This window comes from Puma concolor, chromosome D4, assembly GCF_028749965.1.
Source record: "Puma concolor isolate L17-30 chromosome D4, mPumCon1.1.hap2, whole genome shotgun sequence".
NCBI classification, from domain to species: Eukaryota; Metazoa; Chordata; class Mammalia; order Carnivora; family Felidae; genus Puma; species Puma concolor.
The window spans coordinates 67,734,602-67,747,606 of record NC_141679.1 but is presented as its reverse complement, the minus strand read 5'-3'; positions in this window follow the sequence as shown (position 1 = coordinate 67,747,606).

Genomic DNA, 13,005 nt, shown 5'->3' with positions numbered 1-13,005 from the left:
TCGACGCACCTGCTCTCCAAGAGCCGGGAGACCGCGCCGTCGTTGTCGCGGTCGCTGGCCGTGTGCGCCCTCGCCTGGACGCCGCGCCTCCGCTGCTGCCTTTATAGGACCCGGGCCTTTGTCTCCAGGCCCCACGGGGCCCCTTCCTGCCCGGGTTTCCCGCCCGTCCCTCCCGGGTCCCCGCGCTCCCGCTTCCCAGGCCCACGATCCAGACCCGCTAGATCGGGTTTTCTGGGGGTGGGGGTCCGAAACCCGCGTTTTAACTAAGTATTCCAGGAGATGAGGACGCACTGCGAAGTACAGCAGTCACTGCACTGGGCAGACGCCTGGATTTATGCATCTCCGGTTCCACGGTGCCCAGCACAGAGCTCGGCTATTTCAGTGGCCTTCTAACCGGTCTTCTGTTTCTACGCTTTCTCTTTCCATCTACTATCCAACATCACTCAGAATGATCCTATGAAAACCCTTCGGTGGCTCTCCATTTCACTCAGAACTAACCTGAAGTCTTCATAATGGCCCCTAGGATACCCTTTACCTGACCTGTCTGTCCCTTCTCTCCCTGTGGCTTAGTCAACTGTAGTCCCTCTGACCTTTGTTGTTTCAGGAACACACCAAACACCCTCCTGCCTCAGGACCTTTGCAGTTTTCTCTGCCAGAAACACTCTGCCTCCAAGTTATCCACATAGTTCCCCCTCACACATACCTCCTTTCATTCACTCGACAGTCGTCACTGAGCACCTACTAAGGTCCAGCACCTGTTCAGGTGCAGGGAGACAACCTCAAACAAAACAGACACAAATCCCTGTCCTCAGGGAACTGACATTCTTCAGGTCTTTGGTCACATGTCACCTTCTCCTGAAGATCCTCTGGGCACAATATCTAAAATTGCACCTTCTCACACACAGGGACTCTTCACCCTCCTGCCCCATTTATTCTCCTCTTTAGTGCTCATCTCCTTTTAGTAATGCTTTACTTATTTATTCTGTCTCCTCCCAACCCCAGTGAGTAGGCTTTCACCAAACATCGGTTGATTAATGAATGGGTAAGTAATGAATTTATACACATCACATTCTCTGAAGGACCCAGCATAGGATTTGGTACAATAAATTCACAGTGCAATTCAGCGTAGTGGATAAGAGTAAATGACTTTGGAGTTGTATTACTCAGATTGAAATCCCTGGTCCACCCCACTTACGTGACCTTGGCAAATTATATTATTTCTCCCTGCCTCAGTTTCCTTATCTGTGAAATATGGTCAGTGATAGGATTGTGAGGGCAACTACTGGCTCCCTTTCCTAGGAGAGAATTATATAGCCCCACCCACTGCCATGTGACTGGCAGTGCTTCCCTGTAGGTGGTGGGAGAGGACTGCATGTCCAGGCTTGGCCACGTGATTTGCATGGGCCAATGGAATGTGAGCAGACCTGACAGCCACGGTGATGGAATGGGAGCTTTTTTTTTTTTTTTTTTGAAATTTTTTGTCAAATTGGTTTCCATACGACACCCAGTGCTCATCCCAAAAGGTGCCCTCCTCAATACCCATCACCCACCCACCCCTCCCTCCCACTCCCCATCTACCCTCAGTTTGTGGAATGGGAGCTTTAAGAGCCATTCCTGGTTGGGCTCAGTCATGAGAAGGTTATGTTGGGGGTTGCTCTTTCAGCCTGGAAGCCATGGAGCAAACCCATAACCAACCACAACAGCCCCCATGTAACATGAGTGAAGAGTAAATCTTTGCTGTTGTAAGCCACTGAGAATTTGTGGTTGTTTGTCCCCCTCCTTAAAAAAAAAATCAGTTATTATTATAAATTTAAAAATCTGTTGCATGAATTGCTAGTTTCTCAAGAGGCAACAAGGTAAAGAAAACTCTACATCTGGCTTCAAGGGGTTTGCAGCCCTTGGGAGGGAGAGGCATGACAAAAATGACTAAATACAAGACATTCCTGAGTGCCAGAGGGTGCGAACTTGGAGCTGGGGAGGCAAAAGATTCTAGCTGGAGGATCAGAGACAGCTTGTGGGAGGGATGGCATCTAAACCAGCCCTGAGGCATAGGCTGCCTCTGACATTTGTGGGATCCAGGACAAGGGTACAGATGGAGACTCCTGACTCATTTCTTTTCCCACTGCCCAGCTCTGTCCTGCTATGTGAAGGGCCTTGTGTATGTGATGTGGATTCCCAGTGCACACGGACCCAAGAAAGAGCCCTGTGCAGGCTCTGTAATGGGCTCAGGGCCATTTGAGCAGAAATCCAGGGGTCCTGAATACCCAGAGTGTGATCTAGAATGTGGGAAATGGAGGTGCCTCCTTAGCACAGCAGGCAGTGCGTCAGTCTCACAGAATGTGGGAAATGGGCACCAGATGGGGACTGGAGGGCCAGTAGAGGGCCATCTAAAGCACAGACCCAAGGCAGGGGTCCCAGTTGCTTGGCTGGAAAGTTGGGAAAAGCTGTAGGAATTACACAGTAGGAGTGGTGGACAGGACAGTCCCTGTGATGCCAGCTGGGAGCGATATCTTTAGATTTACAGGTTACAAAGCTCATTCTGGTGGCAGCACAAAGGGTGCATTGGAGGGTGAGTTGGGGAGAATTAATTGGTCAATTTGTGCACAAAAAGCACCTCTAAAAACACAACCTAATATTTCCAGCAAACATTCCCAATTTGTCTTCTTTCTGACCTTCTGTCTTATGTATGTGGAAGGGGAACTGAGGCCTCCCAGGGCCCGTGCTTTTCTGCCACGCCTTGTTAGGTCACAATTCTCATAGACCACATGTTGTATTTTAAATTTTTTTTTTCAACGTTTATTTATTTTGGGGACAGAGAGAGACAGAGCATGAACGGGGGAGGGGCAGAGAGAGAGGGAGACACAGAATCGGAAACAGGCTCCATCAGCCCAGAGCCTGACGCGGGGCTCGAACTCACGGACCGCGAGATCGTGACCTGGCTGAAGTCGGACGCTCAACCGACTGCGCCACCCAGGCGCCCCCACATGTTGTATTTTAAAGCATGAACCTACATTACCTTTCCTCTTAGCCAAAAACCTGTGAGGTAATGTATTTGCTTAATGGCGTGTTCTGTGGTTGTAAAAAAAAGAATTGTGGCAACTGGGTAGCATGATCAGAAATGTGTGATGCAAAATGAAACAATCAGCTATAGAGTGGGATCTGTGTACAACTGGACAAGGGCTGACAGAAAGGCGAAGATTACAGAGAAAGGGGCATAGCTGTGCTGGCACATGGGGACCAGGGTTGACATCTGTTCTCTTCTCAAAAATGTCTTACATGTTATTGTTGCTTTTATCATTTTTAAAACTGGGAAACAATTTTGGTGCACCGTTCCACTTAGCGGTGATTCTTCAGATGATGGGCCCTCTCCCATTCCAGTCTCCCAATGTGGAAAGTTAGGGGCTAGGTCCTGGTCCCCCAGGGGAAGGGGTTGGAGGAGAAATTTGCATAATCCGATTATTGAAGGATTAAGTTTGGGCAGCTAAACGCCTCTGTGTGCTCAAGCTAAAACCCTTACTATTCATGGCTCTCACTGCCCCCTGGAGAGACTGCACCTGCAGGCTCCTGGCGAGGGAAGGGCAGGTCACTAGGAGAGCCTGGGCATTGTCAGGCTCTCTGCTTCTGCTGGCTTAATTGATCTGTCTGGATTAGCCTGTGAATACTGGACCTCTAGTCCTATGTGCAGGGGGTGTCAGCTTCAGGAAAGACCAAACCTGGGGTTTTCAGAAGGGATTTCTGTCAGCCCAGGTTGTTGGGGGGCCAAGGTCATTTTGGCTGGAGGTCAAGCATCAGCTTTATCCAGTCTTAAACCTCCTTTCCTCTCTCCTCATTCTTAGCTCCCTTCCCAATCCCCAATTCTGCATATCTAGGCCCCAATCCAACCATCCATCTCTCCATTGATCCATCCACCTATCCACCCACCCATCCACCCATCCATGCATCCATCCATCCATCCATCCATCCATCCATCCATCCATCCCTTCTTCCATCCACCTATTATGTATGCACCCATCAATTTACTCATCACATGAATTAGCTGGTTCTTCATAGTTAATGAAGTTAATAGAATGAAGTTAATAGAATTCACTAGTAAATCCCTTTAGGTGGGTTTTGTTCCTTCAAGTGTTGTATCTCTTAAATCAATTTTGGTACTTTGACATATAAACTTTGACATTTTCAAAATCATTAATAAAGTGTTATATATTATATATATATACATATATATACATATATATGTATATATATACATTATATTCAATGATTTAAAAAATGTCTGTATTTGTGTTGCCTTTCTCATTCCTCATGTTATGTGCTCATGACTTCTTTCTCTACTTGATTAGCTTTGCAGAAGCTTATGCATTTTATTGTTCTTTTTGATAACTACCTCTGTGATACAATTAATGTCTACTCTATCTTTATTAAATCTGCTTTTCTCATTTGCTTACATTTATTTTGTTCTCTCTCCACCTCCCATTCTTAGATTGAGTGCTTATTTTATTAATTTTCAGGCTATGACTTTTCTTCTGATATACCTTTTGTGTCATCCTGTGTTTCCATTTATGCTATCGCTGTCATTAGTTTCTAACATCTGTTGTTTATTTTAATTTTTCTTTTTTAAAGAAAATCTTTAAAATTTTCTTTGTTGTTGTACTTTTGGTTAGCCATTTGCTATTAATTTCAAATGTTATTGTGGTGTAGTCAAAGATATGCTCCATATATTTTTTTGCTTTGGGATATTTATTGAGAGCTTCTCTTTGGTAAAATAGATGATCAACTGTTACAAATAATCCATAAGCTGTAAAGGTATAGCTCTGTTTGAAAAATAAAATGTCTTTATACACATCCACTAAATCAATCCTTTGCATTCTTCTGGGGAGTTTTGGTCTATTTTAATCTATTTGACAGGGTTATATGAAAATCTCCCTCTACTATTTCATGTTTGTTCCTCCCTTTCGGTTTGTCCAGGAGTATTTGCTTTAGATCTTTATATTTTAAGATATGGTGCATTTGACACATGAAGACTCATGAAGGTTTTATTGATTTAGAGAACTGTACCCCATATCGATGTGAAACGGCCCTCTTTGCCTTGCTTTTCGTCATGAATTTTATATTATTACATCCTACCCTGCATTCTCAAAAGAAAACAGTGTCCATTCTTTTACAGTGAATTTGTCATTGTGTGGGTGTGACTCTCGGCCACAGGTTTTATCTTTCTGTGAAACTTTATTTGGCAAATTGAAATTCCTTTGCCACCCTGGTTTGTTAAAGGGGCACCATCGCCATGATGAATTCTCCACGGCAAATCTCATTCTAGTTTACTTGCTTATTGGCTTGCCTGCTGTACACTAAGTGTCAAGAGGGCAAGGACTTAACTTTGTCACTCGCTAAACCCCACAAGCTGTGTTCACTGCCCATGAAAGCTGCTTGATAAGACATTTGTTGAATGAATGCAAGACAGCATTCATTCGGACTCATTTCTCCAAATGGCTGCCTCCAGCCTCCCCTGCTTTCTGTCAGAAGACACATAGCTTGTTGCTGTGAAATGAATGCTTCCCAGGCCACGGGAGAGGTTTTGGTGATTGTTTATTTTTTAAGAAGAGAAGAGTATTCTGGCTGCTGTATGCAGAGGGTGAGAAGAGATGTGGGGAGACTACCTAGCAGGCTGTGACAAGAGAGAGGGTGCTGGGTTGACCTGGGGGTAATACTGAGCACCAGTTAGGGGAGCCAGACGCCAAATCGTCTACCCCATTATTTAGCACAAAGTACTAGGTGTCATGCAAGGTATTACACCCAATTTCTTTCATGTATTGTGAGAAATTATATATTTTGATTATAAAGTTACATAATGAGTTATCATCCTTGACAAAACAAAATATTGCTCCCAAAGAAGTTAAATATGAAAAAGTATGCCCAAAGAAGCAAGACTTCCCATGCAGCTGTTTTACTAGTGGTTCTCAGACAAACGTCTTTCCAGAGCCAGCGGAGGCTGTAAATTCTCATGGACATTAATGTCACTGCATTCACAGGACCCATAGAGTCACTTAGAGGTTAGCTTACCTCCTCTGAGGCTTTTCCTGCCTCCTCTCCTCTAACCTCCTCCAAATGAAAAAGGAATAAAGCAAGTGGTTACAGAGAAAGCCAGGGCATCTGGAAGGAGAAATAAGCTGACACGGCCCACATCTCTACTGGAGCACTGGGAAGGGTGCTGGATGGGTGAGAGCTTTGGTCTTCTCTCACAAGGAAAGAGAGATCTGGCTGCTTTATCGTCATTTCTGGACTCTCCTGAGTCATTCCCTAGTCAGGACAGAAAAGGAAAGATGCTAGAATCTGCAGACCAGAGTCTCGAATGTATACTGGCTTTGTGCCCTGCACATACTCACAGACAGGAACAACAAAGGAAAAAATTGATTTAGTAGGGAAAAAACCCTCTTACATTGGTTTTTTTTCCCCTGCAGCATACAGCGACTTTAGCTGACCAAGGAAGAGAAACAATATTACTCTGTAAACAAAGTTATCCTTACTTGGAAGGTGGCCACAGCCTGCCTCGTTGAGTTAGCAGACATCCTGCATTGAAGAAGCATCAAACATTGAATCTCAGGGATGGTCCTCAACTGGATCCAAATGTGAAGCCCTGTTTGAATAGAGAAGGGGGGGGGGGTGTTGAATGATCCATCCACAATCAGATTTGCAAAGTTTCCTGCACTCTTGTAACACTATCTTTTGGATGCCTTTTCTCATTTCCTCTGTTTTCTCTGTTTGCTGTCTAATCCTGTGTCTTGTCTGGGGTAAGTACAACGATAAGATTACTGGTCCGGATTGCAAGTAGAGGAATTTATTAATTGCTTTAGAGGCCCATACTGCTGTGTCACTTTCTCAATTAAACTGGCTACTTATTGAAGAAACAAAAACCTGAAATAATTGCAAAATAAATTTTTTTCACCCTTCTGAGGCTGTTTTCTAAACAACTAGGAATCACAAATACTCACCGATTTGCTGGGAATTAAGTGGGATATAGTACTAAGAAATACCAAGTGGGTAATAGCTAAGAGAAGGCCTTTGATCAGCTGCAGAGGCAGACTGACTGGTGTTTGAATCCTTGCTCTGACACTCGGTGCCATCCTGAGCAAGTTACTCAAAGTCTCCCAGCTTCAATTTTCTCAGCTACGAATTGGAAACATTCTCATGAAGCCGAGGCTTCATGGCTTACTGTGAAAATTCAGTGAGTGATTTGGAGTAAATGCTTCTTAAAAACGGTGATAACAGGCAACTAATAAAATCATAGTTGCTCAATAAATAATTGTTTTCATTTTTATTACCAGGAAAAACTCTATTCTAAAACTAGATTGAGAGTCTGAACACATGCCTCTAATATCCTCCACGGGGCATTTTCCTGTTTTTCTTTCATTTGCCCAACCCAGCCATCCTGGCTCCCACCTCCCTCCTTCCAATTGCTTTGGGTCCTGTGCTGCTAAGAAGCATTCATTTCCTTCCACTATTTGATTCAAACAGAGCCCAGAGCTGGATGAAGGAGATATCAAGGAGGGGAAAGAAGAGTCTCTCTTCAGTGTCAGGATCCCTCTTAGAATTAATTTCCACTCTCCAGTTCCCCAGACCGAGGACCTCTTAGTAACACCCAGTACACACATGCACACACATATCTCCATCAGGACACCTGGTGTTGAGGCCTGTCCAGAGCAAATGTTGACCATTGCAGCAGAAAGCAGGGCACATAACTGCCTCAGGCAAGTGGGCTTTTCTTCCCATAGTGACAATTAGAGGGACGCGCAGCCCTGGGTGTGCCCAGCTGCTGACACTCTCAAGATCAGGCTGGCTTGGCCTTCACTCTGAGGGCTGGAGCGGAGAGTGCTAATTCCAGCCAATAACCCAAAGGGCAGTGGGAAAGCAAGGGTGGGGGTGGGGGTGGGGGGAGCAGAACCAAGTACTGGAGAAAAGAAAGAGGTGGGGTGGGACTCTCCTTCTCCTCTTTATAGTCTCTGGTCTTTGTATAAAAAACATGACTCATCAAATGGGTCCCCTAGATGAGGATTTGGACGCTCTGTGGGCAGCAGATAAGAGTGCAGCCTTCTCGCAGAAAGTAAATTCATTGAATACTCCCCATAAAGTCAATAATGCCAGGCTTATCAGCTGTCCTCATTCCTCACTCAGCCCCCTGGGGACCAGACTTGAAATAAAGGCCACAGCTCCAGGGGCTGGAGAGTGGAGGCACAGGACTGGGCTGGGAAGGGGCCTCTGCCCCCCTGGGTCATATTTTAGGCAGGTGGGGGAAATCTGCCAGGCCTGAGCTGCCCAGAGTCCTCAGCTTCCCAGGCTGACAAATCCCGAACCAAACACATACATCGAGGGGATGAGGGATGCACCCCTCAACCTCAAATTGAGCAGATGTTTTCAGGAAGTTCCACTGGGGCTTCTTAGGACAATTAGAGGATGTTATTTTAAATGTAACCAATAAAAAACCTACAGAGGAAACCTTGATTTCTTGCCACACACATACTTCTGCACTACCCAAGAGCACATCTATCTTCCCTAGCTGGTGGAGATCTGGCTTCCTTGCAAGTTGCCTGAACTAAGGAGAGTAAAGTCAGTTGTTAGCACAAGTTGCCCAGTCGTACAACTAGAACAGTTCCTCTTTCCACTTTGGAGACCAGAGTCTCCAGAGGCAGACAGACAACAGGGAAATGAGGACCAAGTTAAGACCTAGAATTTAACATCTCTCCTGGGCACATCTCCTTTCCTGACTTCTGCTTTCCCCAGTTCCCATAGCTAAGACTTGTCTCCACATGGAGAGTGCAACCGGTCCTGGTTTCTAGCTGAAGCAACAGGTGTAGAAATGGCTCCAGCCTCTTCCCCACTTCTCTCACATTGCTGGATTGTGCTGCCTCAGGTCTAACACTGACCAGTGTGTCCTCACTCCTTTACCCCTTTCCAGAAATTGCTTTCAAATCTTCTCCAGAACCCAGGACCTCACTACCAACTCTCCTGCCCCAATTTATCTACAGTTTTGTCTTGGCTCTCTAATTCCCTGAACCCTCTGGATAAGACCCTACATTGGTCCCATAATACTTCTTCTCTGTGGCCTGCAGCCCCATTTCCCAGACCAATACCAAGTGCCCCTCAGCCTCAAACACTTCCTGTCCCTGGATGCCCTGTGTCTGTGTCTGGCAATGGCTGGGAATTCTAGTAGTGACCTTACCTGAGACACTTGGCATCTTATGTCCACCTGGGTAAGCCTCTGTCCTCTGTCCCTGCAACTTTAGGGATCCCAGGGTTTCTGGGATCAGTCTCAGTGAACCTAAATTCTCCCCAATCCCCACCTGGCCTTGGAGGTGCTTCATGAATATTTGTTGAGACAACAAATGAACCTCAGTTCTCAGCACAGTACCTGTGAGTAGTAATTTAGCCAGGAGTGTTTATTAAAGACATCATGTTCTTATTCAAATATCATTTCTACACTTTCTCTTATCCAAACTTCACAGCAGGATATTCAGGGCCCCCTCCCACCCCAGTCTGCTCCTTGCCCACTTTTCTAGTTGTATTTCTTTAAACTATTTATCCATACATAGCCAGGTGGTCTTCTGAGACGAGATGAGACTGGGAGCTTTCAGGGTAGTATGGCCATAGACTACAGCCAGGCAGTGTTATGTAGTGTCCTATAAAGCCCATTCTGTGATTTTATTGACTTCCTTTCTTCAGAAATGCTTTCTTCCCTTTCTTCATGCAAATTTTCTGTTCATTAAGTCTTAAGATCCAGCTGCACCTCACTGTCCCTCCCCTGCCCTCCTTCCTAGAGCTTTTTCTAGCTTTGGATGCTCAGGCTGCCTTCCACAAAGTCTGGGACCTTTGGTCCCTTTTTCTAAGCTTGGTCTTTCAGACTCAATTCTGTTAAGTATTGTTTTAATCCCATGTCCTGTCTCCCTAGAAGACAAAGCATGTACCTGTGCCTTTGAGATCAGGGTCATTTGTTATCACCAGATCTCAGGAGAGGGCCCTCTACCAGGAGAACTCTTAAATATCTAATCTCACAGAAAAATTATTCCTTGGGTTTATTAGGAAAATATGTTCATAGGATTTATTGCAAAAGTAGAAATAAAAGCAAGATAATAATATTACCAATATCTATCATTATTGAACATCTACCAGAAGCTGTAGATTTCCTATATTTCTTTTTTTTTTTTTTTTACATTTACTTATTTATTTTGAAAGAGACAGAGAGAGAGCGCCAAGTAGGGGAGAGGGCAGAGAGGGGGGGACAGAGGATCTGAAGTGGGCTTTGTGCTGACAGCAGAACTGTACCGAAGTCTGAACCACCCAGGTGCCCCCCTGTATTTCTTACAATAACCCTTAGAGGTTAGGTATTAACTTCAGCCCCATTAGTTGGAAAAAAATTGGAACTCAGAAGTTTAATAACTAGCCCACGATCACAAAACTAGAAAGTGGTGCTCCTGGATTTGAGTCTCAATTTGTACAACTCCTAAGCCCTTGTTGGTCTCATCAAATGCTCTCAATGTGCATTATCCAATATTGCTAGCTACTGGCTACATGATGCTATTTAATTTAATTAAAATTAAACATTCCATTTCTTGGATATATTTGCCACATTTCAAGTGCTCAATACTCACATGTGGCTAGTGGCTACTGCACTGGACAGTGCAGACAGCGATCATTCCCAGCATCACCGGATGCTCTATTTGGACAGTACTGCTACACATGTTCTCGTCTTCCAACAGGATATGGAGGAAAGACAGCTCATGGTGAATGATAACCGGCATGACACGAGGCGAGGACAGCTTCCTAAAAGCAAAGGCTTTTCCTTGGTCTGTGAAGTCACCCTTTGGTTTTTCTGTTAAACAGGATGTGGTTGGATTAGAGGTTTGCACAGTTTAAGCTCCAAAACAAACTCGTACACCCTCCAACTATCATTCTTCTAAGAGAGCTGACAGACTATGGTGGTAATATAGGTTCAGAAAATTAGTCACCCAATTACCCTTCCTGCAATATTCATTCACTAGAAAATTTTCTCCAAATTATTGAAACTAGAGGGAAAGATTGAATCTAGGAGTTTTAGATGAGGAAAAAAAAACTGGTGATAAATATGAAATTAATTAAACTTACAGAAGCCTAAGAATAATGATACCAGCTGCTAAAGGGCTCTTGCTGCTAAATCAAATTTGGGAGTGGTCAACTATAAAGGATACAAATGAGTAATAAGTGAGAAAATAAGTTTTAAAGAGGATTACTAAATTTACAGAGCAAATCAAAGAAGAATTGGAGGAAAGGAAGGAGAAAAAGCAAAAAACCTAAAAATCTGTCTTCTAAAAACTGTGACAAGATTATTCCTTTAAATCTTTAACAAAGAATGTTATTTATATATTATTAATTTTTGTAAAACGTGGAAGGACATTCTCTAGGAAAATCATAGTACAAACAATGAGGTACAGTACACATCCAAAAAGAAAACCATATTAGAGACAACTATAGGATTCGGTGTTACCATGATTTAAAATTTTAGCCATTCTAACAGGTGTGCAGTGGATACCTCATTGTGGTTGTAATTTGCATTCCCCTGATGGTTAATGATGCTGAACATCTTTTTAAAAAGTTATATTAATAATCAGTATTATAGCTCTCTGTCTTTACTCCTCTATTAACAATGATAACTTTTTACTCCCTTCAGAAAATGCTGGTACACTTAGCACCTTGGGTCAGCAGTTTATATGAAGGTTGGGTATGTTACATGGAGGGGAGAAGAACAGTCATAGGGAAACTTTCTTAATCAGCAAAGGTGTAAATTTAGGTTAGAAATAGAAGCAGTAGTAACTTTTAGTAAAGATGGGCATTTCCACAAGATTTCTGGAAAAGTATACATTTCGGAAGAGGAAAACGTTGAAATTCAGCAGACTTTGCATTTTTGTGTAGAAAGAAAAAGATAAGAGCCCCAGACACAAAGTGTGATGAAGCAGAGCTGGGGCACAGGCTGAAACACCTGCAAGCTCTGACTGAAGTCACTTCTCATACCAGTGACAGCAGAGAAGATGGTTTCTAATTATCAGCAGAGCAAAGACTGGTTTGTTAATATTTGCTTCAGTAATAGCTCATGAGGTGTTCATGGAAGAAATTATGACAAACAGAAATGGCAACATCTGCCCCAGGTTTATTGAGATGTAATTGACCTATAACACTGTTTGAGTTTAAGGTGTACAACATAATATATGATAGATGATATGTATTGTGAAATGATGACAAGTTTAGTTAACATCCATCACCTCACGTGGCTCAAGGTTTTGTTTTCTCGTGATGAGAACTTTTAACATCGGTTCTCTTAGCAACTTTCAAATATACAATATAGTATTGTTAACTGGACTCATTATGCTGTACATTATATCCCAAGAACTTATCTCATAACTAGGAGTTTGTACCTTTTGTCCACCTTCACCCAATTATCCCTGTCCCTACCCTCTTTCTCTGGCAACCACCAATCTCTTCTCTGTTTATGAGTTTTGTTTTTCTAGATTCCACATACAAACAAGATCATACAGTAGTTGTCTTTCTCTGATACTTCGCTTAACATAATGCCTTCAAGGTTCACTTATGTTGCCACAAATGGCAGGATTTCCTTCTTTCTTGTGGCTAAATAATATTCCATTGTCTCTCTATATATACCACATCCTCTTATCCATTCATACCTTGATGAATACTTAGGTTGTTTCCATATCTTGGCTATTGTAAGTAAAGCTACAATGTACAGAGGATGCAGAAATCTTTTTGCCATAATGATTTCATTTCCTTCAGATAAACATCCAGAAGTGGAACTGCTGGATCGTATGGTAGCTCTATTTCTAATATTCTGAGGAAGCTTCATCCCATTTTCCTAGTGGCTGCACCAATTTACATTCCCACCAGCAGTGCGTATGTGTTCCCTTTTCTGCACATTCTCATCAGCACTTTTTGGCTCTTTTCTTTTTGGTAACAGCCATTCTAACAGATGTG